At 44.9% G+C, this 25,193-nt stretch overlaps 1 long non-coding RNA gene across 1 annotated transcript; it reads left to right on the top strand.

Annotated features, from left to right (window-relative positions):
* The first annotated feature begins 2,492 nt into the window (after window positions 1-2,492).
* LOC125485146 lies at window positions 2,493-17,171 on the top strand. The gene is made up of 3 exons (XR_007263913.1): window positions 2,493-2,568; window positions 15,203-15,509; window positions 15,726-17,171. It is a non-coding gene; the product is annotated as an uncharacterized LOC125485146 (long non-coding RNA).
* The last annotated feature ends 8,022 nt before the right edge of the window (window positions 17,172-25,193 follow it).

Raw genomic sequence — 25,193 nt, 5'->3', positions numbered from 1 at the left:
GTACAGCACCAAGTTGTCTTTTTGCAAGTGTACAGCACCAAGTTGTCTTTTTGCAAGTGTAAGGAAGAATTTAAATGGGTGAGGATATACATCCCAAGGAGCAGCTGGTCGACAGGTCCTGCCCATACGCAGGTTATTAATTGGTGGGGGCCGAATGCAATGTGCATGGGTTTGGTTTGTTTTAATTTCGATCCTGTCAGCTCTTGTTCCATAAACTGTCCTCACTGTCTTGTCTAGCGGGAGTTTGGTTTCATATTTCCCGGGATAGGCCTGTCAATTCTGCTCCCGTGTCCAGGAGACATTCAGTGCTCAGGTCTCCCACCCTCATGGTCACACCCAGTCTGTCTCCCCTCTGCTGGCATAAAGCCAGTAGCAGCGTGGAGGGGCATGGGGCGGGCTCCTTCAGTTTTCGGTCATGTTGAGCAGTTCCTGCTGCTGCTGAATGGACTGCCTTTTAAACTGTTCCAGGAAATTGGGATTACTTCCCACCATGGGGAGGGTCTCCTTCCTTACTGTTTTTTCTGTTCTTTACCCATTCTTGGACCAGTGACCCTCTTCCCCACACATGTAAGACTCCCCTGGGTTTGTGTTCTGGGTTTTTCTGGGGCTACTGGGAGAGTCTGTCCCATTTGTCCTGTCCATAGGCCTTGTACTTGGGTCCCCATATCCCGGTCGAGTCGTTGGGCTCGGTCACCCAGTTCACAGTATGTGGTCCCCCTCTGGACCCAGTCTGGTTTAGCAAGATTCAGCACTTTAGAGAGCTCCAGTTTAAGCTCGGCCACGAAAAAGAGATTTCAGCAGGCCGTAGTCACAGTTTTCAAAATCTCTATCGTCCTTCACATTTGGCACCCCTGCATATTCCTTCTAGGTTTTCCTAAACGTTTCCCCATATTCCAGGACTTGCTCAGTGGCCTTTTGGAAGCAAGTACTAACCTGTGTCCAATGGGCTTTAGGTGGACTATATCCCTGTAGCCACTGTTTTATTGCTGTCCAGCCAGCTTACAGGTCCTGGTCATATTCCCCGAGGGCACCTTTAACTGCCTCATGGAGGCAGCGTCCTTCCCTCTCAGTAACACAGTGACAGTCAGAAACCCCATCCCAGGAATGGAGCAAGTATATTCTCCTTCACCAGTCTCAGCTTTCCCAGGTTTTTCTTTGGCCCTTTCTTTGGGTGAGGCATTTCTTCAGACCACCTGTCAATGTTTTCAGGTGTCGAAGGTACATGTACGATGTAGTTTTCAGGCTGCTTCACTGGAATATCCACCTCTCTGCCTCAGCATTTTCACAATTTTCACTTTGTTGGTTTGAAGGGATCGTAAAAATGGTGTTGGGGATGTATAGTCCTCATCACTGTCACTGCTAGAGGATCCCTTGATCTCGAGAGCTACAGCCTTATTTTGCTTAACCACTCGCTGGGTGGTTGGCTACAGATTCTGTATTGGCCTGGGAGCTGGGGAAGAAACTAACAAGACTGTCAGTTCATCTTTCAGCTTTTTATTCTCTTCTACAAGCTCCTGATTTATAAGCTCAACTTTCTCCCGTTTGGATCTTTCCTTCTGTAGCTGTTCGTGCATTGCTTTTACTTGATCTTTAAGATTATTTACTTCTCGACGGTGGGCTGACTGGGTCATGATTTCGTTTCTTTGGTGGAGTTGTGCCATCAATGTGAGGGATCGATTAACCCTGTCCTTATTCTTCTGCCGGGTCGTTTATTTCCCCCAGACCCAGTTTCACGTCCTCCAGGGACCACTGTCCTTTAGGAACATTATATTTCTGTTCGGTTCTAGTTTGGGTCTCCTCTAATGATCTATTTCAGTCGATTTTCAGCCTTCCAGCTCTAGACATGGGGGATCCGAGAAGATAGCTCACTCACAAAAGGTCCAGGCTGCTTTCAGGGACTGGATGACGACTGAGAAAGAAGCTGCTTACCTTCTGCTAACATCCGTGACTGGTCACTTTCAATGGTGTACCCAGGGCCCTGCCAAGTTGTGAGATGGTGTTCAAAGAACCAGATGATCGAAATCAGTGAGTGGTGAAAATAACCTCTTTATTGCACATTCACAGCACGATGTGAGGCGAAAATAGAATCCCAAAATCCTAGCTCAAAAGTAGCCTCCTTTACACAGAGTTTGTGCATACAGCAACATTCTAATGTTGATTGAGTGCTAATTAGTGACTATTGTACAGAAGTCTGTCCTGCGGGAAATCAGAGTTTGTTTAAACACTTGTACTGCTCTCAAACAGCTCCCCCACCCTGGGGCTGCACTGTCTAATATCCCTGGATAGTATCCGCCAGGTCTCAGTTTGTTCCTGGGCCAGTACTGTCATTTATTCCTCCTCCTCGAGCGCAAACCATGTGAAGGGTTTTCCATTATTAGGGATTCCCAGTGCTGGTGTGGAACAAAGTGCTGTTTTTAGTCCCTGGAAGGCCTCTTCCTGTTCCTGTGTCGTGTTATTTGTTCCTTTGAATCCTGTTTTCTCCCTGGTGCTGGGCCATTTGGGGAGGTGAGTCAACGCAGCACTGGTTAATATAACACAAACCCAGGAGGGCCCGCCATTCCCGAACAGGTATAGGAAGTTTGGCAGCTTGTACAGGTGTAGTCCGACTGTGGGTGACCCGCTTCCCTCTACCTATGGGAGATTTTCTGCCCCAGATAAACCACCTCTTTCTGGGTGATCTGAACCTTTTCATTACGAGCTTTATGGCCTTTTCGTTGCAGGTTATTTCAGAGAGTGGTGAAAATAGCTTCTTTTATTGCACATTCACAGCAGCATTCTAATGCTTGAGTGTTAAGTAACGGCTATTGTACAGAAATCCGTCCTGCAGGAAATCGGAGTTGGTTTAAACGCTTGCTAAGTGGTAGCGGTTATTCCAATGACATTGGAATGTATGTCCGGTTTGTCATTCCTTAATTCAAAAGCGGTTAGTCCTGTTATCTCCAAAGTTAGAATGTCGGTAAAAAAGTTTGGATTTCTATCAGTCACAGCTGTCTATGACTTCTGTTTACTATCGCCTATTCATTCAATTTCACAGATTCGTCTATTATAGTAGCGTTGTCAGTTTCAACCATACCTTCATTAATTTAACATCTCGCGGTTCTGGTCAAAGTGCTGTTAGTTTCATTAGTAGGTTAAAGGTTGTTTATATACATGACATTGAATTAAAAACTTAAGGCTTAGTCTAATACTATAAAGTCTGCAAAAACGTGGCATTTTGCTTTTAATGAAGAGAGCTAATCCAGTTGTTAATCTTTGAGTGATTCTTACAGCCATGCCGGCGTTAAGGGGTTTGGGGATCCCTCCTATTCGAGGCTAGATTTTAATAGGAAAAGCACTACTTTTAGTGTGGAGGTGTAAAAATGTTTTATCCTGTGATGTTTATGCGGCGTTGGTAAATGAAAGTGTGTAAACAGTGAGTTATGTGTGATTGCACCTTTGAGTGGAATGTAACCTGATATGGTAATGTGCTTCTGAGTCAGTCTGAATGGGGTGTCTAGTACACAGGTCTGTAGTTAATATTACATGCAGTCGTGAACAGTGATACATACAGTTACGAATAATTATTAGTAGATATGAATTACGACATACCAATGGGCAGCATTCCTTGCTGATGAGTGCACAAATACCCCGTTTTTTGGCTAACATCATGTCGAGGGCAGTTCAGTTCTGCAATGCCATATTTCGTATGGTGACCATTTCTGCCTTTATTTTGCTGAAAGCATGTGAGCTTATTATTGGCCACTTGCTCTTAAGACTGTAGCCAAATTGTTAGAATTTCAAGATAACTTGTCTGTGCCGTGTCAGGGTAAGAATATGGAGCGGAGGCGAGTTGCCGTTGAAATGGCACGTTTATGTCGCTGTGGCATTGTCTGCAGGAGGGACGCTGAGAACCGTGTAGGAACGGGACCACATAGCCAAGTAACATGACCCTGTCCAGGTTGGGTGTAGCCAGGCACAGACTCTGTGTCTGTACATGAAGTAGGTGCCCTTGTACAGGACGCATCGGGTAATAATCTCGGGGTACCAGCGTTGTTACACATGAGGTTCCTGATGGTCAGGAGGGTAGGGCCACCCTGCGTGAGGAGAGACGCGTTTAGGGATCCCATGGTCAGGAAGAGTGCCCTGATGGGTCCTGGGAAGAGGGTATGTGGGAGTGTTACAACTCTGGGTGCAGATGCTAAATCCCATAGGCGTTCTTTCTCCTTGGTTTTCAATTCTCATTCGGCAGATGGAGCCGTCAGGTCTCCCTATCTCTGATGTGTTAGTCAATGTGATGAAGGGGGGTGGTCGTTGGGGTGGTACCATGCTGTAAAAGGTGGTCAGGTTATACCCTGCTGATTTCCATTGTGCCCTGTCTCGGCCAGTATTTACTCAGTACTTCCCACTATTGGTATGATGCTCATCTCTATCTCCGTTTTGAGCTATTCTGTTTTGATACCCATTCACCTAATTCTGAAGCATTAAAGGGAATGGGGCGCATTGGTATCCCTGCCTTAGAGTATACGGGGACATGGGTACAGACCCGGCAATTGGAAACATTGTGCCTTCTAGCATATATGTGTGACAAGTATAAAAATGTATTAACATGCAAATTCCTTTTCTCCACTCCCCTATCACCCTTCAATGGGATCAAAACTAAGAGGAACCCACAGTGGATTAGCATTTTCATACCTTAATTTTAGCAATGTTTGTAATTACAGTCTTTATCACTCAACCATGTCACATATATTTAAATGTGACCTTCATCTGTTGCAGTTGGTGTCCTGGGGCTTGAGGATCTTGTTCCTGCTGTTTGATGGTGTGCACAGATGAGAGTCTTCTAAAACCTGCAAAGAGAGGGGGGGCCGTGGTGGAGGGGGTAGAGAGAGAATAGCAAGCTAGACAGTCACCCCATTAACCATTATATATTCTTAGCTGTGTAGCATGTCTCCATTTACCAAATCCATTTTCATTAATAAGTGCACTTCGGTTACCATAAGACATAGGAGCAGAAATTAGGCCATTCGGCCCATCAAATCTGTTCCACCATTCAATCATGGCTGATAAGTTCCTCAACCCCATTCCCCTGCTTTCTTCCGGTAACCCTTCATCCCTTTTATAATCAAGAACCTATCTATCTCTGTCTTAAAATGCACTCAGTGACCTGGCCTCCACAGCCTCCTGTGTGACACCTTGACAGACGCCTTCTGAAAGTCCAAGTAGACAACATCCATTGGCTCTCCTTTGCCTAACCTCGTTACCTCCTGAAAGAATTCTAACAGATTTGTCAGGCATGACCTTCATTGATGAAACCATGCTGACTTTGCCCTATTTTACCAGGCATTTCCAAGTATTCAGAAATCTTGTCTTTCACAATGGACTTCAAAATCTTACCAACGACTGAGGTTAGGCTAATCGGCCTGTAGTTTCCTATCTTCTGCCTCACTCCCTTCCTAATCGGGGAGTTATATTAGCAATTTTCCAGTCCTCTGGGACCCTCCCTGGCTCTGGTGATTCCACAACCGCTTCAGCTATCTCCTTCAGAACTCTGGGATGTAGTCCATCTGGTTCAGGTGATTTATCCACCTTCAGACCTTTTCAGTCTTTCTAGCACCTTGTTCCGGCGTGGACCACAACAACTGGATCCTACCCTCCCGCTTCATAATCCTTTCCAGCCGGTCAGAGATATCCCTTAGCCTGGCACCGGGCAGGCAACACATCATGTGGGACACTCGATCCTGCTTACAAAGGACGCTATCTATTTCCCTGATTATAGAATCCCCTACAACTACCACCTGTCTTTCTGCTCCCCTCCCTTGAATGGCCTCCCATACCGCGGTGCAGTGGTCAGTTGGCTCATCCTCCCTGCAGCCCTTTTCCTCATCCATACAGGGACTTGTTGGACAAGGTCAAGAGCTGAGGCTCCTCTGTTCCTGACTGCAGGATCCCTCCACCTGCCTCTGTCCCTGGCCACTGACCAAATTTGAATTACATAATGTACTAGGTGTGACTTCCTCCTGAAACAAATCGTCTAGGTACTTCTCCCCCTCCCGGATGTGCCGCAGTGTTTGAAGCTCAGATTCCAGCTCATCAACTCTGAGCCCAAGTTCTTCGAGCAACCAACACTTGCTGCAGATGTGGTCACTGCAGTTCACAATGGGATCAGCTAGCTCCCACATCATACAGCTAAAACACATCACCTGTCCAGCCATTTCTACTTAGTTATTTACTTTATTAATTTATATAATTTATTATAACGAATTAGTTAAATTTGTTGATTAAAAAAAGAAAGACTTACTGACCCTCCACACTTTTTTTTGGTTAGAGGAGGAAGATGGGTAGGAGACACTACATGTGTGGTGTTTTGGGTTTAGACAACGCCCGAATATAATAGTTTACTTCCCGGCTCGCGCACTCTCCACTCGCGCTACTCGAATCAAGTAGTTACCTGTTAATATTACCTCATGAGGTTAATCGCACTGGGGGGAAGGAGGACAAGGCTCCCTTGTTTGGGATTATTTGTACCAGGACCTTTGATCCTGGAACTGGCATCTCTGTTTTTCCTGGGTGTCCCTCGGACACTCAGTCCTTGCTGGTCTCATTCCTGTCCACGAAGTATGTGTATATGCTTAGAGGGGGATTTTAAGTAATCCCAGACTTGTGCTTTTTCTGTTAGTCAGTTCTGCTCCCCCCCACCCCGCCCCATGATTAAATCCTGGGGGAGTGTCATTGCTCGTCCTGTCATGCACTCGTTAGTCCAGTGTTCCTAGAGGATGTTGCCCTCTGGGCCATCAGAATGGCTGGTAGGGAAAAGGTCCGTTTAACCCCCTCTCCTATCATTGCCTTGGTCAGAGCATTTTTCAGTGTTGTATTCATCCTCTCCTCCATCCCCGAGCGCACTGGATGGTCGGGGATATGACACCTTTGTGTTATTGCCAGTAGTTTACATGCTTCCTTCAGGCACTTGACAGTGAAGTGGGTCCCTTGGTCTGAATCTATTTGTAGGGGCCGTGTGCAGAATGGACCAGTCTGAACCCCAGCCCGTTCTTCCGCAGTCCTCCCTGCCACTTTCCCAGACTCTCCCAACTGCGGCAGCTTCTATTTTAATGTTTTATTATTTCCCAGACCTTTGTTCTTTTCCTACCTCAGTTGCCAGAGATTTTTGGACTTTATTGTGATTCACTTTTTCCCCCCCCTCTCATATTTTAACTTTTTTCCTCCCATTTCATTTTTTTTAACTAGCTTTTTTCTCCTTTTATTTTGCTCTTTTGTTTTCTCTTATTTCACTTTTTCTTCTGATTTCACCTTTTCTCTCATTATTGCGCATTATACCACTGGGGCTCGTAACCCCCTCCTTATTTCACACATTCTCGCATTATTCTGCACCTCCTCATGCTGGCCGCCCACTTCCACTGTGTCTGATCCCGTGTCTTGTATTTGCTCCAATCTAAAAGTTCGTTACCCTGCCTGTCAGAAGCCTAACTAAGTGTGGTAAATAAACATACTCACCCTCTTCTGTAATGAAGTTAATTTTTAAGTGTAACTATATGCAACTACTTCCACTGTCAGTATTGTGTAATTTATGGGGTGTGATCAATCTATCCTGTTCAGGGCATAAGACAAGGCGTCGCCTAAGGCTACTTAATCTTCACATTAGCGCTTAAATGCTTTTTGTAAGGCTTGTATTATATCCTAGTTATGTATTGAAACCAACTTCTACGATTAGAGCATTTTTAGCTAGAAACTATTAATACGGTTGGTAGTTTCAAAGAGGCAACTGTTTATTACAAAATAACTTCAGCTGTTATCCTTGCAGCTGCTTAAGAACCTAATCTAGCACCTGACGTTATTCATTTACTGGGACAATCATCCTTTCATTAATAAAGCTGGAATTGGTCATTTATCTGTCCTCAGGCATCCTTTTATCAGAACTGTGTCGGGTGGGAACATAAAGTGTTCTTTTACTGACCTTCTAGCAGTTCTGTTCAAAGGTACCTTTGTATGTCACTGTGTAAGCAGGCTGCTTTGTTTTGCTTAGCTTCTGTCTGCGACCTTGTAAGCAGGCATGCTTAGTGTGGTCAGGTACAGGTCACTTTACATCGCCAGTTACAGGTCACTGCTACACCCCCGATGCTCGTTTAAGATCTTTAGATTTAGACTTCTATTGTCACATTGACTCAAATACAGGAGTATAGTGAAAAATGTATGATGTCACCACACAAGATGCCATCTTAGGTACAAGTACAACGTAGAAACAAAGAGCAAAGTTAAACATTACAGTAATTCTCAGCTTTGTTTCCTTTTTCTACTTGATACTAAAAGTCAAACATTACAGTCTTTCAAAAGCCACGCTTTCCCCACACAGTCCATTCCAGGAGTCCCCATACCGTGCCACAAAAGAAGCAATAGCTGATCCACCTGGGCTATCGATTCGAGCTTACCGCATTGTCACAGCTATCCAATGCTGGTTGTAGAGGCTGCTTTACCTTTGCAAGTCGATGCCACCACCTTGAGTCCTGTGATGGGCCCACCGCCATCGAAGACGCCCCCTTGCTGGTGCCCCGACTCTCCGCTGGACCCAGAGTTGCTGCCTTTATAAGCTCCCTAAAGACCCACTCCCTCAGTGTTGGGCTCCCACCCTCCCCAAACAGCCAACTCTTGCACATGCTCAGGAGGCTTGGCCTGCTGCATGGACACCGAAAGGCCTCGTCTCCAGGCAACACTGAAGCAGCCAGGAGGAACGGCTGGATCCGTTTCACTGCTGCATCCTCCTGGATTCCATCGTTCTCGCCCACAGCCTGAACTAGGTGTAGAGCTGGCTCTGGGACCACCTTGACCAAAGCCTTCAGGGAACCAAATTGGCCTTCGTCGCTACCACCAGTCCACGCTGCTGGGCCCATTCAGCACTGCCCGATGCCAACACCGGGAAGGAAATCATTGTCAGCAGATAAGTACAATAAAATAGAAGAGAAAAGAAAAAGAGAGAGAGAGAAAATTAGAGAAAAAAGCCAAGTAGATGGAGTGGGAGAGCTCCGATTCCCAACTAGCACTAGCAAATGTCCCCTTCAGGATGTTGGTCACCCTCAGGTTCACGTGCAATCCATCCTTCGTGTTCAGGTCTCTTGTGGTCCAGAAGACATCCCAATGATCCAAAAGTCTGAATCCCTGCCCCAACACCATGTCCTCAGCCACTCCCTTATTTTCCTTCTTTCTCCCAACAGTTGGTTCTGCTATAATGGGATAGATACGACGCCTGTGTGAAAAGGAGGGTTAGGGGCAGACCAACAAAAAAAAAAATCCGTCAAAATGACTCAAAAGTCACTCGAAGCATATCATAGTTTGAAAAAATGTTTAATTCATGTGTAATAATGAAATAACAGTAAATTTAACACTTCTATCATGAGAAAATGTCGAGATGATGGGGGAGGAGATTTTGACATTACTATGTTGTTAATGCAGGGGCTGAGGGCCGTCATCATTACCTTCAGGTGTAGTTGTGGCTGCAGGGTTAGGGAGAAAAATAGTTAGTCCAGAAGTGGATGGCTGTGGTTCATTGTCTTCTGGCTGTTTGTTGGGGTTGGCTTAAAGGAAGACATCCAGTTTTTGCTGCTTTGCTGTTTTTCTTTCATGAAGAAGCTGTTCAAAAGGTGCCAAATAAGATCTTATTCCATGAACTTTTATCCTGCTGCATTCTACATTGTAATTGTTGTCCTCTTAAGAGCTGCAACTGCTTCTCCATTTCCCTCAGGATAGAGCACAACAGAAGTGGAAAGCTCTTGTGGTGCTGCATCGTGGACTTTATCTTCATCTCCAGCTTCCACGTCGCCCTCAGAGACAAGTTGTTGCAGATCAGCTGTAGAGAGGTCTTCGCAGTGAGACTCAAGCAGCTCTTCAACATTCTCGCTCTCCAATTCAAATCCAACTTGCTTTGCAAGATTGACACAATGTTCTTTGATTCTTGGGAGCTCCTCTGACGGATAAACGCTTTTTAAATCTTGAAAAAAGTCTGGGAGAAGCTTCCACCAAACTGCATGTAACCAGTCCTTATGGGCATCACCCCCAGGCCTCCACGATAATGTCAATTACATTCTTGATGTTAAAGCTCCTCGAAAATTGATGAAAACTGTCTTTATCAGTAGCTGCACCGTAACTAATAAGCTTTAAAAGCTGCTATTGCATCTTGGTTCCTGGGTTGGAGGAGAGAGGTTGTGTTTGGGGGTAGAAATAGCATTTCGATATTTTCAGAAAGCTCACCAGTGGTCTGAGGATGGCTTGGTGCATTATCCAAGATGGAGAAAATCTTGAAATCCAATTTTTTTTTCCTGCAGTACTTCCTAAAAACATCATCCAAAACATCAACAATAAGGTCAGAAAAAAATTGTCCTGACATCCAACCTCTTCTGCTTGATCTAAAGTAAATGCCCAGAGTAGACTTAAGGTAACCTTTTAAGGCTCGCGGGTTGGCAGAGTGGCACACTACCACAGGCTAAAGGTTTAACTCTCCACTGGCATTGGCACCCAGCAGCACAGTCATACGATCCTTCGCCACCTTAAAGCGTGGAGCGTCTGCTTCATTCCTAGAAATGTGCGTTCTTGATGGTATTCGCTTCCAATATAAACTTGTCTCACCCAAATTGGAAATTTCATCAAGTTGTACCCTTCTTTGTCAATTAATTTGTTTTTAAAACTGTGAGAGAAGATGCCATCACATGTTCCTTGTTTGCACTGGCAGCTTTGCCCCATAACTCTACCTTACGAAAGTGATAGCTGTTCTTAAAACCAGCAAACCAGCCACTGCCAACACTAAAGGCAGGCACATCAGGATTTTCGGCCTGCTTTGTTAGATCTTCATAAATTAATAAGGCTTTCTCCCAGGACGTTTCTTGTTATCATGCTTGCCACTTTGTCCTCGCCTTTTGTGGGTAACATGGCAGAATTTGCAAAATAAAAGAAGTGCTGTACAGAACCTCTCATAGAAAATGGGAGGACCCTTGATGCCAGAGCGGGGACCCTTGGCGCATGCTCAAGAAAAAGCTCGTGAAATAATCATGCCACATCAATGTTGGAATCTCATTACGGCCAGCACAAAGTTTGCGTTTTAGAAATACCGTTCCCCTATTCGTCACTGGGATTATAGCCAATGGGTGTTGCCAGAACACGCGTTATAGCAGAACCTCCTGTATTCCTGCTTGCACTAGCGCATGGCAGTGGTAGTAATCTCTTGTTGAGGTCCTGCTTTTTAGTCTCCTGCCTAACTTTCTATATTCACTCTGCAGAACCTCATCTCTTTCTCATCCCACTGCATTGATACCAATGTGTACAGCGATCTCCAGCTGCTTAGAATTAGAATTAGGTTTTATTGTCACACGTACTCAAGTTCAAAAGTACAGGAGTACAGTGAAAAGTGTACAATGTCACCACATGGCGCTATCTTAGGTACTAAGTATTTAGGTACACATATTAGGCACTAAAATAGATTAGGTACTAAAGTAGAGAAGTAAAGAAAACAGCTAAAAGTTCTACATTATAGTTCTTCATGTATAAATTAAAAAATTGAACATTACTGACCTTCTATAGTCTGTGGTCGCTCTCTGCGTGGGTCATTCCACTGTGCTGGGCTGATACCAACCGGGCTGGTAAGCCATCTGTGACAGGCTGACCGTACCAGGCCCCAGTCCGCCAGGCACCCCATTCTGGCCCCCCCCACCCGGCTCCGCAGTGGCCCGCTGACCGCTAGCTTTCCTCTCTGCTCTAGGTCCTCAGCAGCTGCAAGGCTTTGATTCTAGATAACAGAGAGACAACTCCTGAGCTGGTGGAGATCTGGTTATCTCTCCTTCCCTCTTTGGAACCAATCACACTGCCGGCCGGCAATGAGGCTTTTCTATCGCTAACTGGACATGAGTCCATAGATGAATTTCCTTGTTGCCAACCAAGGTTCCGTTTGGCTCCAGTGCATCTGCAAACACTAACCCATGAGAAAAGCCTGCAACTCAGGAGCAGCCATAAGATCCATGGTACTCTCTAGCATGTTATCTTTACAGGAGTACAGTGAAAAAGTGTACAGAGGCACCACTCTTAGGAGCCATCTTAGCATACAATAGTTAGAATTAAAAATGAGTAGGCATTAAAGAAATGGAAACAAGTGGAAGAGAAATGTGCAGATCACTCTTATGAGAAATGACACTTAAAAAAACTACACAGAATAATCATTAATTTGCCTTCTCTGTCCCGTTTTATGTTTCTGTGTCTGTGCTAACAACAATCCCAAAGTGTCTCGTTCCACGTTGGAGTACTTCCTAAGCGCCTGGCTGACCTTGTTTCCTGACTCCTCATCCTGTAACAACACAACAGCCATCAGAATCCCCCCCCTCCCCATTTGGCATTTCACAAGGTCTGAAAAAATTGCCAAGAGCTTTTCTCGTGCTGCTTGGCATTCTGCTCTCTACCACTTGTTCATTTGTTACTTCAACAAACTTATTACAAGTACAGCTACTGTACTTAAATTACACATGCATTTTAGGTAAAATTCACTTGTTTCTGCAAAAGAAAAACACATCCTATCTCATTTAGCTCTAGCAAAGTGTAAGCCTTGATGTAAGACCTTGTCTGTATTGTTGGTACCAATGTGTACCATGACTTCTGTCTTATAACTCTGTTGGCCCTTCAAGATGCCTTGCAGCATGACTTCCCACAAAAGTGACAGGGCACATGTTCCACTCCACTCACCTCAACCTGCCATGAGTTGAACTTGAAACTTTCTAATTACTTAATAGAAAATGGACTCTCCTTTGCTTTTAGTCTCCGTTTCTTATTCTCTGTCTGACTTACCCTGGTGCTTTTCAATTAATCTTCAGTTAATCTCCTGAAATAGTCACTTCTCCAGGGAGTGGGACGGCATCATAGAGCTACTGGTGAGTGTGGGGTGAGAGTACTTGGGACAGTGGATTTGGATTCCCTTAGTGGGGAGTCGGGATTGTGTGGGAGTCTGTGGGGGATGTATACTGAATGCTCAGTATATAAATCTACATCCAGGGAACCGGGGGACAGTCTCAGTAAGGAGGCATCTCACTCTTTGGGCTAAAGTTTAAATACTGATCGCCCTGAGCGTAGCCCCTCTACAGGGTCCAGCGCTGACTTCATTCTTCGATACATTACGTGCTCCTGCGGGTCTTTCTAAAAACGTGGACACACAATGCAACATTGAGGAAGCGTTTTTTTCTCATTAATTAGGGTGAAGTTCCCCTGAATGTTAACGGATTTCCAATCTCATGACCATGAACTAATTCAGATGGGCTAAATCCACTTCATTTATTTGGGGAATTTCTGGTAGCAAATAGTAAAGAAAATTCCAATCTGGTGGATATGACAGTGTGCCTTAATCAGGGCTTTGAGAGTCTGATGGTAAGTCTCTAAAGTTCCCTGTGTTTGTGGATGTTACAAGTTGACTTCAGTTGTTTTATTCCCAAGTTGCAAATGACTTCCTGGAAAACTTCAGCTGTGAAATTAGAACCATGACCCAATTGTTGGTCCATAATGAATATAAATACTGTTGAATTTTCCCCTGCTCCTTGTTGTAATCTTAAAGGGAGAGCCACGGGAATTGCCTTGTCATAATCCATAATTATATGGAGACACCAATGTCCTGCTGTTATTCTCAGTAATGGTTCTGCACAATCCACTAACACTCAAGTAAGTGGCTCTTCAAACGATGGGTATCAAAGATGCTACATGATATGTCTTGCAGAAATGTGCTACAACTTGTTGAAATCCTGGCCATGTAAAATACCTGTTTATCACTGCCAACATTTTTCGTATTTGGAGGTGTCCTGCCAATGGAACTCCTTCCCCGCCCCTTTACCTTTTTCCATAATTTTCCATGCAACTAAATCTATTCCTCCATCCCCGCTATTTAGTTTAATGTAGCCCTAACTATGGATGGAGTTACACAACTCAGCAGGACTTTATTCCCAACATGATTCAGGTGGAGCCCATACAATCAGAATAGCTCCTTCCTTCCCACTCATTTACCTTTCTAATTTTGTTGACCCAGTGCCAATTTGTTTGTGACTCAGCTAGTAATCAAAGAGGTTATTACCTTGTTGGCTCTGCTTTTAGTTGCTCTTAATTCCCTGAGCGGAACCACTTCCTTCTTCCTACTTATATCGTTGGTATTTAAGGTTCTTGTGAAGGTTTGTAGCTCGGGTTGTGGATGAGTTTGTTGGCCTGCTCGCGGAGCTGGCTGGTTATCGTTCAGACGTTTTGTCTCCATGCTGGGTGACACCACCAGTGCGGCCTCAGATGAAGCGATGTTGTTCTACTCCGTTTGGTATTTATATGATCTGGTCTGTTCAGTTGGGTTGTGTCATTTCCGATTCTGTTCTGTATGGGTTTGTAAATGGACTCTAATTCCACATGTTTGTTGATTGCATTACTGGTTGAAAACCAGGCCTGTAGGAATTCCAGTGCATGTCTGTGGTTGTCTTGTGCTAGGATGGTCACATTGTCCCAGTTAAATTGATAACCTTCATTGTCCGAGTGAAGGAGAGTTTGTCATGTCGTTTTACAGCTGGCTGGTGTTCGTGTGTCCTGATGGCTGGTTTCCTTCTGGTCTGGCTGATGTAATGTTTGTTGCAGTCATTGTAAGGTATTTTTATGTCATGGGTATGGGGTCTTTGGTCCTTGTGAGTGTTTGTCGTAGTATGGCTGTGGGTTTGTAGGCTACTATGGTTCCTAGTTGTCGTAGGAGTCTCATTGTGAGTTCTGATGTGTTCTAGGGAAGTGTGGTCAGTGTATTGGGGCGTACTGTGTCTTCTTGGCATTGTCTATCTAGTAGACACCTGCAGATGAAGTTGTTGGGATATCTGTTGTTAGCAAAGACCTTATATAACTGCTCTTTCACCTTCCTGTGTAGTTCTGGCGTGTTGGCAGTGATTTGTGGCTTTGTTGCTTATTAAGAGGCCGCACGTTAGTTAGCATGGTGACGAAACGTCTGTACGATAACCAACCAGCTCCGCGAGCAAGCCAACAACCTCATCATTCGTATCTATGTGGACCAAAACAACTGAATCTTTCCCCTCTCACTGCAAGTCCCTCTGCAGCCTAGTTATCCTCAACACAGCCTTCAGGACTCTCAACCCTGGCTATGAGAGCAGTGTCTATTCCCCTGACTGTACTACCCCCTATTATAACTACATTTCTCTTATTCTTCTCCCCTTTTCAATAGTTCCCTGTACCATGGTGCTATGGTCAGTTTGCTCATCCTCCCCACAACCCCCACTCTCATCCACGCAGCAATCTCAAAGTCATTGGACAAGTCGGCTCCTTCAGCGCTAACCCCTGGATCCTTCCCCCGTCTCATTTGTTATCACAGCCTCCTGTCCCTGACCAACTGCCTCTTAAAACACAGCGTCCAAGTGACTCAGCCCCTCTGTGTCCCTGTGTTCGAAGTTCAGGCTCCAGCTCATCAAATCTTGAGTCACAGTTCCTCAAGCAACCAACATTGGATCCCCATGTATTCAGAGATCATGCAGGTACAGTAACACATCACTTGACTCTGCATCTCTAATTATATTCACTTAGTTCTTAAGTTGATTTTTTTTATTACTTCCTAATAGTCCTTTAGTTGGTAACCTGTAATTATTTCCCCAATATTCTTTCACCCTGAAACTAACCTATAATAGTCAAATGAGTAGCTATTATCAACCAATGAACTTAGTTTTTCTATGAAGTCTCTGTTGTTTTTGCAGGGCCCCCGATTCTGGGTTTCACTTTATCCTGTCAAAAGACTTTACAAGCCATGAACCAAAAAACATGCCACAAGCATCTCCTCCTTTCTGCACCGAATTCTCTCACTGTCTCCAAACGGCCGGACAAGACAGTTCCACTGGAATGGACTGGGAACAGACAAAAGAATAGAATGGAATAGTCACATGCACTTGAATGAGTGCCGTGAAAAGTTTGTGATGTCATCTCTCGGTGCCGTTTCAGGTACAGGGTACCTGGGTGCAGATACTTCGTGTTGTCACAGAATTGAAATAGTAAAGAAAAATAGACCAGCATGGGAATACGTAGTTTAAATAGTCCAGAATGATAATATAAAGTGTCTTCAAAGTGCTCAAGTTATAGTCCCTTTCCACTGAGTCCATGCCCATCAGAACATGAGGCCTTGCTGCGTCCACCCATTGGTCTCCATACAGGATCCTCCCGGCCAGTCTGTGCTCACTTTGCTCCCGCTGTGCTCCTGCCCCAGCCATGACTCGCTCCCAGCTCAGCCCGTGCTCGCTCTGCTCCTGCTCCAGCCATAACTCACTTCCAGGATTCAGCCTGTCCTCGCTCTGCAATGGCAACTCACTTCCGGGACTCGGCCCATGCTCACTCAGCTCCTGCCCTGGCCGTGATTCCCTTCTGGGACTAGGCCCGTGTTCGCTGTGCTCCCACTCTGACTGTGACACGGTTTGGGGACTCGGCCCGTGCTCGCTGTGCTCCTGCTCTGGCTGCGATTTGTCTCCCATGCCAGTCTGATGTTGAACTCCGTTCTCCATGCCCTCCAGGTAGGGTACTTCAGGGAGTTACAAGTTGGGGGTGGGGTGTGCACAGGGAAGAAAAACTGCAGTAAGAGGGGATAAAGTAGAAAGAAAGAGGGGAAGATGCTGGCAAGCAGAGGAACTCTAGCAGGAACGTCTTACTCTGCTACCATCCTAACCAGAGGACAGGAAATACAGGACGGTGTAGCCCCAACAATCTTGTCGAAATAATATTTGTCACGTATTTATTTACTCAGTCTAGAAATGTTTGAGGAAATGGCTTGAAAATCAACCATGTAGAAAAGCACACTTGATTTTCTGAATTATGTTTAAAGATGAAATAGTTCCTCTTATTTTGAAATGAGAAACTTAATGGTAGTATTTTCTGGACATTATTCCAACAGTTTGTGCCCCTCTGGAAGTGTGAGTGTCTGGGATCCCAGTATTTCCTTATATTTGCTACTGAGTTTTCATACTGTTTCTGTGTTGTGTCTTGTTGAGCAATGATCGGATAATATAGTCATACATACTAATTTTGAATGTGGATTGTACAACTGCAGTTGGGTAGAGATAGGAATGAGAAAATTTTTTGCGAAGTATTATCTGTAGGAATAATTGCTTGGATGCTTGTTTTCTGTAAAAAAGAATAAAAAGCATTTTGTCATGAAATGAGATGTATGTTATTTTCTTTATGTTTAACTTGGGAGATGTACACATTAATAAATCTTCAAACAGAAACCTGAGTCTCGTCAGGTCTAAAAATAAATGGTAGAACTGACCTTCTTGCACCAACTCTTGAGACATGCATTCATCTGTCCTATTTTCCCATTTCTAAACACGCTGCACATGGCACTGGGAGTAATCCAGAGATTACAACCATTTTTCAACCTACTCCTAGCTCTTCCAATTGTCATGTCTAACTTAGCCCATACTGTTGGTATCAACATGTACGACGAACGCTATCGCCTTCCCCCTCCAGGATGCCCTGCAGTTGTTCAGTGACATCTCTGACCCAGGCATCAGGGAGGCAATGCATCATCCTGGAGTCATGTCTTTAGCTACAGAATCGCCTGCCTGTTCCCCTGACTAAAGAATCGCCTATTGCTATTGCTTTTCCTTTCTTCCTCATCCCCCTTCCACTGTATAGTCAAGCCACTTGTGGTATCAGAAGCTTGGCGCTGACTGCATTCCTCCAAGGTACTAGCGCCTTTATCAGCTTCCAAAATGGAATATTGGTTAGTGAGTGGGACCCCAGGGGACTCCTGCACTATTTGAGCGTTCTTTCTGGACTGTCTGGTCCCCTTTAGTCCTTGAGCTGTGGTGTCACCACCTTTCTAAATATGCTATCCATGTGGTTGTCAGCCTCATAGATGTGCCATCAGTTTTCAACGCTGCTCAAGCTCCAAGACCCAGGGTTCTCTCCTGACAAGTCATAAGTCTACAATTGATGTCTTAGACTAGAACAAATCCAGATAATAAATAATATTTTCGTCAATAGATAGTTAGTTTCTTTTAGCTTCATCTATTTAAACACAGTCCTAATTTCAATGACTCAAGTCAGCTTACTGTTTTCCAATGACGTCATTCTTCAATTATTTTTTTCTTCAAATAGTGCACTATTTGAAGAGAAGCTGTTCCTTTCAGGGCTGGGACTGACCGTTTCCCCATGATGAGTGTAGGACTTGTCCCCATGCTATCCTTTATTCTCTCATGATGGTGAGTGTTCCTGGTGGCTCCAAAGCTGACTTTGCCAAAGGTGTGTTGGGAAAGGCGATGGGAGGGGGAGGATGTTGCAGATGTGCCTCCATCCCAGCAACTCTCCTCCTGTCCCTCCATCTGCTGGATGTCTTTGATCTGTTCATCCGTATGCCCTTGCTTGTGGAGGGTTGGGATGTGGAGCTGTGGTTTAAACCCTTTGAGGCCTACGGCACTAGTCACGCTTCACAACTTATCCAGCACTTTTTCACTGAGCTTCATCACGTGACCTCCTTGCACTTAGACACACTAGCGCTACTTCCTTTTAGGGAGCTGTCAAAGGGCACGAGAGTGACACTGAGTGGAAGTGGCCGAGGATAGGCAGGTTTTGCCTGTGGATTTTGAATTAATGCAAATGAGTGATTTCAGAGATACGGAGGGATGACTGTCTTTCGGAAATCTGAGCCTAAAGTGGAAATGCTCCTGGGTGAAGCTGTGATACAGGGAGAAGACTGTGATATGGAGGGTGTGCAGTGAATTTGAGGAAGGGGGAAGTATGCAGTTAATGAGTGAACCAGCAGCTGAAAGGATACTGGAGGCTTCTTCCCATGTGCTGCTAAAGTTCCTCCTCATGCAGAATCCGCCTTTTTCCATGGCGGAGTTGACAAACTCAGCAACAGTTGGAAATATCTGCGGCACGAGAAATCCCATCCAGTCCTTGGATGGGAGCTCCCAGGCACCTGGTGAATGCGCGAGGTTTCGCTGGGTCTGTTGATGGTTTGTGAGTAATCAGGAGTGCACAATGATGTGGTGGTTTTCTGTCCAGCAGGGCTGAGAGGTTGCTTGGGGACAATTCTCCCATTGCTTCAGGAGCGATGTAATTGGCCAACGAGACCAGGCCTTGCTTTTTTTGGTTAACTATTATTACAATTACAGGAGATGCTGATGGAGGCCTCTGTCCCCGGGAATCTGGAGACAGTAAGTGTTGGCACACATTCCCCATGTTTGGGAATTCCCTACCACATCCAGACTTGCTGGAGCCCAGCAATTGCCACCTATGGCTACTGGCTTATACAGGAAGGAGGAGTGAATACGTTACTCACAAGTCACTTTATTAATATTGCTAGACAATACAGGTGGCATGAACCAACAGCTACAACCTATTTGTACACCCAGTAGGGTCTTCTGACATTCCCTGAGTAGTCACAATATAAAAGCTACTACCTGAGCAGGATAGCTGCTGATGAGGACTGATGCTAGCTAGGCATTCTGATTCCCTCCCTTCCCCACCGTCTCTCTCTGTGTCCTCAGCGTGTTCTTGACGTAGGGTTCACTTCTGCAAAGGTTAGTCTCTGGAGTTTTCACTTGCTCCATCCCCGTCTTATTCCTTTACTTATCTCTTTACAGCTGTGCTGTCTCCTCCCTGCTGGCTCAGGCTTGTTCGCTTATCGCGTGCCTTTATCTTATTGGCTCAGGCCCAAGGGCCTGGGTAGATTTACCCCATCACTACTTGTCCAAATAAGGCTTTTGCATTACTTCTTCATCTTGCTTTCTGTGTAACTTAGTACAAACTGGTTTCAGTCGGCTCAGACCAGTGCCCAGATTCAAACTAACTTGTTTTTAGTTTCACCAGCTGCTGCTGCTAACGTTGCAACAATTTCAGGGTTTTTCTGCAGCTTCTATTCCCCCCATGACCAGTCTCTCTACCTGCAGCCCCTGGCTAACAGACTAAAGAAGTAGTGGCCACATGCTCTAAGATATGAATTATGCTGCGTACTTCTTAATCATGTGGCTCTAATCTAGGTGAATGTAGTGATTGGAGCGAGGTCAGCCATGCAGACCTCATAGAATATGAGTTCCCTGATTGGGGATGTTAATGTGGTCCAATCAGGGAGCCCTGGCTCACACATACAAACAGGAGTGTCAGGGGTTCTGTTGACTCTGAGAGCTGGCTCTGAGGGAGCTGGATCAGTGTCAAGGACTCCCCACATGTAGTGGAGGGTGACTTGGTGAAGGGATACCAGCCGCTATGCAGTTATTCCAATGCTGACGAGAGAAAACCACATGAAGAGATTCATTCGCAACAGCTGTCTTTAAATTGGCGTAGGTATTTCTGGCATCATGCCATTATTTGGGAAACCTGGCTCATTCGACCGTGGTGTTAGAGACTGTTCCCAGTACATGGAAAGAATGCACTATATTTTCCATGCAGACAAAAAGCAATGAGTAACTCTCCTGATAACATGTGGACCCGCAGCTTTTTCAGTTATTGGGAGCCTAACATTTCTTGAGGCACCAGGTACTAAAACCTTTCAAGAATTGACGGATTTAGCTAAGGAATCTTACGACGATAAACCATCTCTAATTTTGAGATTCTATCAGTTTTACTCAACTGTTCGAGGGGAATCCGTATCTGGACTTTTGATGAGGTTGAGAAGACTGGTAGAGATGTGATGTTGGTTTAACCCAAAACGAGATGCTAAGAGACAAATTGGTATGTGCGATTAATGGTGTGACCATGCAAAAGCACCTAACAGCTGAAGCTCAGCTGGACTTGAAACAAGCACTGTGATTGGCTTTGCTGTTGGAAAATGTGGCACGTAGAGCATACAAGTTACAGGGTATGCTGTTGGAAGTGGACACCCTCACCATGCTGACTGAGCTTGGGGAAACACCACTTGAATGTGCAGGGGCATTCGCAGGGTGGAGCAGCAGCACAGAGTGAGTATAAGACTAACTGAGCTTGGGGATTGCAGCCTAGTCTGCAGGGAGTAGTTGGAGAGTGGAGCAGCAGCACAGAGTGAGTATAAAACTAACCGAGCTCGGGGCACATTGTAGCTGTGAAAAGAACTGGAGTGATGTTACAGGGAAGTGGGAGCTTGATTGGTTTGCAGGAAATCTGCACTAAATTTGAAAAGGAACACAGCAGAGATGATTAATAAATGAATTAACTCATTAATAAAGTTATGCAAATTTATTAAAATAGTCAACTAAGTAGAGGTGGCCGGGCAGGTGATGTGCTGTAGCCATATGATGTGGGAGCTGTAAGATCCCATTGCGAGCTGCACTGACCACATCTGCATTAACTGTTGGCTCCTGGAGGAACTTCAGCTCAGAGTTGATGAGCTGGAATCTGAACCTCAAACACTGTGGTACATCCGGGAGGGGGAGAAATACCTGGACACTTTGTTTCAAGAAGCTGTCATACTTTGCAGGTTAAGTACCTTAAACTCAGTCAGTGATCAGGGACAGCAGGGTGTGACTGTGAGCGAGGCAGGTAGAGGGATCCTGCAGTCAGAAACAGAGGAGCCTCAGCTCTTGACCTTGTCCCACAGGTACAAGGTACTTGCTCTCTCTGAGGATGAGGAATAGGGCTGTAGGGAGGATGAGCCAACTGACCACTGCACCATGGTACAGGATGTCATTCAAGAGGGGGGAGCAAAAAGACAGGTGGTAGTTGTAGGGGATTACAACATGCTTTGTAAGAAGGATTGAGAGTCCCACATGGTGTGTTGCCTGCCCAGTGCCAGGGTGAGGGACATCTCTGACTGGTTTGAAAGGGTATTGGCGTGGGAGGGCGAGGATCCAGTTGTTGTCCACATTGTCATAGGTAGGGCTAGGAAGGACGACCTATGTGCGAATTACAAAGCACAAGGAATAAAATTAAGCATCAGGTCCTCAAGGGTTATAATCTCCAGAGTAGTACCTGAGCCATGTGCAAAATGGAATAGGGATAAGAAAATTAGGGAAGTAAACACGTGGCGAGAAGTGGTGTAGGAAAGAGGGGTTCCATTCATGGGGCAATGGCATCAGTATTGGAAAAGGAGGGATCTGTACCATTGGGACAGTCTCCACCTGAAACAATCTGGAACCAGTGTTCTAGTGAAAAGGATAAATAGGCTGGTCACTAGGACTTCAAACTAGTGAATAAGAAGTACAATGGTAAATAGAAAAGAAAGCAGCAGATTAACATGTGCAGGAGGGTTTAACTATGTCGAAGACTGTGAAAGATGTTAAAGGAAAACTCAGAAGGTATTAATAATGGAGCTGTTAGAATTCAAGAAGGTATAAAAACTAATATAAATGCACTTTACCTGAATGCTTGTAGCATTCAAAACAAGGTAGACGAGTTAATGGCTCAAATTATTGTGAGTGAGTATGATTTAGTCGCCATTACAGAGACGTGGCTGCAGGATGGTCATGACTCGGAGTTAAATATCCAGGGGTATCAGACTATTCGGAAGGACAGACAGGAAGGTAAGGGAGGTGAGGTTGCTGTCATATTTAAAGGTGACATCAAGGCAGTGAGAGATGTTATAGGTTCTATGGAGAGTAAGGTTGAATCAGTTTGGGTGGAATTAAAAATTCTAAGAAGGAAAAGTCACTGATAGGCACCACCAAATAATAACATCACATTGGGGCGGGCAATAAACAAAGAAATAAGTAATGCCTGTAAAAATGGTACGGCAATTATCACGGGGGATTTTAATCTACATGTTGATTGGTCAAACCGGGTCGGTCAAGGCGGCCTTGAGGAGGAGTTCGTTGAATGTATCTGGGATAGTTTTCTTGAACAGTATGTAATGGAACCGACAACGGAGCAAGCTATCCTAGATCTTGTCCTGTGTAATGAGACAGGGATAATTAATGATCTAATTGAAAGATATGGCATACAATGTGGCAAAGACCAGTGGGAAACTAGAAGATTGGGGAACCTTTAAAGGCTGACAAAAAGCCACAAAAAAATCTATAAAGAAAACTAAGATAGAAAATGAGAGTAAAGTAGATCAGAATATAAAGACATAGCATAAGTTTATATAAATATATAAGATGAAAAAGAGTGGCTAAGATGAACATTGGTCCTTTAGAGGATGAGAAGGGGGGATTTAAGAATGGGAAATGAGGAAATAGCCGAGACATTGAACAGGTATTTTGTGGCAGTCTTCACAGCGAAGGGCACGGATAACAGGCCAGTAATTGATGACGAGACTAAGGTAGCTGAGGACCTAGACACAATCATTATCATGAAAGAGGTAGTGTTGGGCATGCTAATGGAGCATAAGGATGATGAGTCTCCTAGCCCTGATGGAATGCATCCTAGGGTACTAAAAGAGATGGCAGGAGAAATAACAAATGCACTTGTGGTAATTTTCCTAAATTTGCTGGACTCTGGGGTAGATTGGAAAACAGCCCATGTAACGCCACTGCTTAAAAAAGGAGGTAGACAAAAGCTGGGGAATTATAGGCTGGTTAGCTTAACTTCTGTAGTGGGGAAAATGATTGCATCTATCATCAAGGAAGAAATAGCAAGACATCTAGATAGAAATTGTCCCTTTGGGCAGATGCAGCATGGGTTCATGAAGGGCAGGTCATGCTTAACGAATTTACTGAAATCCTATGAAGACATTACGAGTGCATTGGATAATGGGGACCCAGTAGATGTGGTGTATCTGGATTTTCAAAAGGCATTTGACAAGGTGCCGCACAAAAGGCTGCTGCATAAGATAAAGCTGCATGGCGTTACGAGCAATGTATTAGTATGGTTAGAGGATTGGTTAACTACAGGAAGCAGAGAGTGGAGGTGAGTGTGTTTTCTGGTTGGCCAACAGTGACTAGCGGTGTGCCTCAAGGATCAGAATCAGCGCCGCAATTGATTACAATTTACATCGATGGTTTGGAGTTGGGGACCATGTATAGTGTGTCAAAGTTTGTGGATGACACTAAGGTGAGGGGTAGGGCAAAGTGTGCAGAGGTCTCTGAAAGTTTGCAGAGGGATATTATTAGTTCAAGTGAGTGGGCGAAGGTCTGGCAGATGGAGTACAATGTTGATAAATATGAAGTCATCCATTTTGGTAGATCTAACAGTAAAAAGCGCTATTATTTGGATAGTAAAACATTGCAGTATGCTGCTGTGCAGAGGGACCTGAGTGTCCTTGGGCGTAAATTGCGAAAGGTTGGTTTGCAGGTACAACAGGTAATTAAGAAAGCAAATTGAATTTTGTCCGTCCTTGCTAGAGAGATTGAGTTTAAAAGCAGAGAGGTTATATTACAGCTGTATCGGGTGCTGGTGAGGCCACACCTGGAGTACTGTGTACAGTTCTGGTCTCCTTACTTGAGAAAGGATGTACTGGTACTGGAGGGGGTGCAGAGGAGTTTCACTAGGTTGATTCTGGAATTGAGAGGGGGTTGATTCTGGAATTGAGAGGGTTGGCTTATGAGGAGAGATTGTGTAGACTGGGACTATACTCATTGGAATTTAGGAGAATGAGGGAGGATCTTACAGAAACATATAAAATGTATGTAGGGAACATACGTAGGGAATAAGATAGGGATATGTAGGGATAAGATAGAGGCAGAGAGGATGTTTCCACTGGCAGGTGGAATTAGAACAAGAGGGCATAGCCTCAAAATGAGGGGGAGCAGAATTAGGATTGAATTGAGAAGGAACTTGTTCACCCAAAGGGTTATGAAGCTGTGGAATTCCCTGCCCAGAGAAGCAGTTGAGGCTTCCTAGTTGAATGTTTTTAAAGCTAAGATAATTTTTCGAACAGTAAAGGAGTTAAGGGTCATGGTGAGAGGGTGGGTAAGTGGAGCTGAGGCCATGAAAAGATCAGCCATGATCTTATTGAATGGTGGAGAAGGTTTGAGAGGCCAGATGGCCTGCTCCTGGTTCTTACAGCCTCACCCAGGACATGTCCTGAAGAGGGTTCCTAGCTCAGCCCACAGCAAAACCCCAAAACAAAGCCAAAATTTGGCCAAACGGCTAAACTTTCCTTGAGGATCTGGGCTCCGAGGCCATTGAAGTTGCTGCTGGTATGCAGACTTGAGACAGCAATAGAGACCCAGTAGGCCTGAATTGAGTAAGAGAAATGACAGGATGATATCCAGGAGTGTGCATATCCTGGAAAGCCCACCTACAACTGGTTCGGAACAGTTAAATTGCTTAGCAACATCCAAATCGGAACCAATCAAAATAAACGTCTGGTTAAGTGGCCA

This window comes from Rhincodon typus, chromosome 16 (assembly GCF_021869965.1).
Source record: "Rhincodon typus isolate 14 chromosome 16, sRhiTyp1.1, whole genome shotgun sequence".
NCBI classification, from domain to species: Eukaryota; Metazoa; Chordata; class Chondrichthyes; order Orectolobiformes; family Rhincodontidae; genus Rhincodon; species Rhincodon typus.
This window is presented reverse-complemented; position numbering and strand designations above follow the sequence as displayed.